This window comes from Callorhinus ursinus, unplaced genomic scaffold (assembly GCF_003265705.2).
Source record: "Callorhinus ursinus isolate GAN/ISIS: 27379988/994484 unplaced genomic scaffold, GSC_fseal_2.0 scaffold4, whole genome shotgun sequence".
Taxonomy (NCBI): domain Eukaryota; kingdom Metazoa; phylum Chordata; class Mammalia; order Carnivora; family Otariidae; genus Callorhinus; species Callorhinus ursinus.
The window spans coordinates 130,998,087-130,999,790 of record NW_027397066.1 but is presented as its reverse complement, the minus strand read 5'-3'; the positions used below and the strand labels follow the sequence as shown (position 1 = coordinate 130,999,790).

General features: G+C 60.4%; 1 protein-coding gene across 6 annotated transcripts in view; it reads right to left on the bottom strand.

The window, feature by feature from the left end:
* The window catches only part of GUCY1A1 (guanylate cyclase 1 soluble subunit alpha 1), a 60,128-nt gene extending 58,784 nt beyond the window's left edge, over nt 1-1,344 (bottom strand). The window contains exons 1-2 of one of the 6 annotated variants that reach the window (XM_025874358.2): nt 1,090-1,344; nt 638-711 (exon numbers count right to left, since the gene is read on the bottom strand). The gene's annotated coding sequence lies outside the window, so the exon portion shown is untranslated. Of the gene's footprint in view, nt 1-50; nt 243-637; nt 1,066-1,089 lie in introns of those variants that run through there. The other 5 variants (XM_025874357.2, XM_073892402.1, XM_025874360.2 and 2 more) reach the window with 5 other exon arrangements.
* Nucleotides 1,345-1,704: the final 360 nt, after the last annotated feature.

Here is a 1,704-nt window from a genome sequence, read left to right as displayed (position 1 = left end):
TCTCTCTCTCTCTCTCTCTCTCTCTCTCTCTCTCTCTCTCTCTCTCTTACTCTTGGGTCCAGCCCCGAGCAGCCCTGCTGGAAGTTTGCTGGATGCTTTCTCTAAGCAATCGAGCGATCGCAGCTGTTTGCTCTCTAAAAGGGCGAATCGCTCGCCTACGCAGCAGCCGGCGGGGTGAAGTTGCGGTGAAGCCCGGGCGCGGCCTCGAGCCCCGGCCGGCTCTCAGGTCCCGGCGGCCCTTTGCTGCCGCAGCTGGCCCTCGCGTGCGCCCAAGGCCCCGGCGCCCCGGCCGTGGGAGAGCAGCGGCCCCAGCGCGCCCCGCGCGTTCTCACGCCCCGGCTCTCCGAGCGCCGCCGCGGGCGCTGCGCGGCCCGGCGCCCACCCCCGTCAGTCCTCTTCCCTCGGGCCCCGCAGCTCCCCCGGGCCCTGAGCCGGGCCCCCCGGGCGCCGTCTCCTTTGCTCCCCCGCTCCTCCCCGGCGTGGGAACCGGTCTCCGGCCCCCAGGGGCTGAGCAGCTGGGAGCGCGCGTAAGTCTTCCTAGCGAGGGGAAGGGGGATGAGCCCAGGCCAAGGGCCGGGGGAGAAGGACTGCCTCTCTGGGGAGCCCCGAGCCGCGTGGGCACTCAGAGACCACTTACTTGATGGCTTCGCAGACCTCGCGGCTGCGTTTCCGGATCTCCGGCAGCTCCAGGGTGCGCCTGGCAAATCCCCACTGCGAACGCAGAGAGAGTGGGCGTCAAGGACAGGAGGGTGAGCGGGAGAGGGACCCTGCAGCCGCACCTGTCAGTCGGGGCGCGAGCGCAGCCACCAAACATGCGACCGCGGTATTCACACTTGGGCTCACTCCGGTCTACCTGCTCAACAGGCTGGGCGGGACGCGACGTGCCTCGCAAACCGGATTCCCGCTCTGCTCCCAAACACTCAATCAGCTCTGGCCGTGGTTCCGCCCTGTCTCCGTTATCTCTCTCTCTTCTGATGACTCCAAAGGATCCCTTATAATCCCTTTCCCTACGGCATTCAAGTTCTTTTCAGAATCCTTCCCCTTCCCAGCACCGAAAGACTGAAAAAGAAAGTAGCGACTAAAACGCACCATGGTGAGGTCACTCAGGGTCTGGGTCCCGCCGATGCTCGTGACGCTCCCCGCCCCCTCTCCCCCTGCAGGTGTCGGTCGCCTGGGGCGGCTCCCCGGCTGCTCTTTGCCTTTTGCCTCGGCTTTAGCGCAGCCAAAGTGTCGGAAAACTGCATAGAAACCTGCTTTGGAAAAATCAGCTCTCTGTGTTGGAGTCCCACCCACTACGCTCAGACTAGGGCAGGGGAACTGAGTCCTGGCCTCTCCAGCCGCCCAATCGCCATCCCAGCAGTCACTGTGTGGAGACAGGGAGAAGGGACGGGGACAAAGGAAGAGAAACAAAAAAAAAAAAAAAAGGGGAGGGAACTTAAGGAAAATTTGGCTCACTTAGAAAAAAAAAATCTCCAGTACACACTGGTCCAGAAAAACTATCGTTTACAGTAGTTAAAACCCCCAACATTTCTGCTCAGAAGTTAATACCGCACGGACGGTTTTCTTGTCCTGGTTTACAGGTTTAAAACCAATCTACGCCTTTGCAAATGCAATTCTGCGATTGCAAAGCTTACACATCTTTCCAGTAAAGTCCTAATTCTGCTTGGTTCAGTGCATTTATTTCTAGTGTGTGTGTGTGTGTGT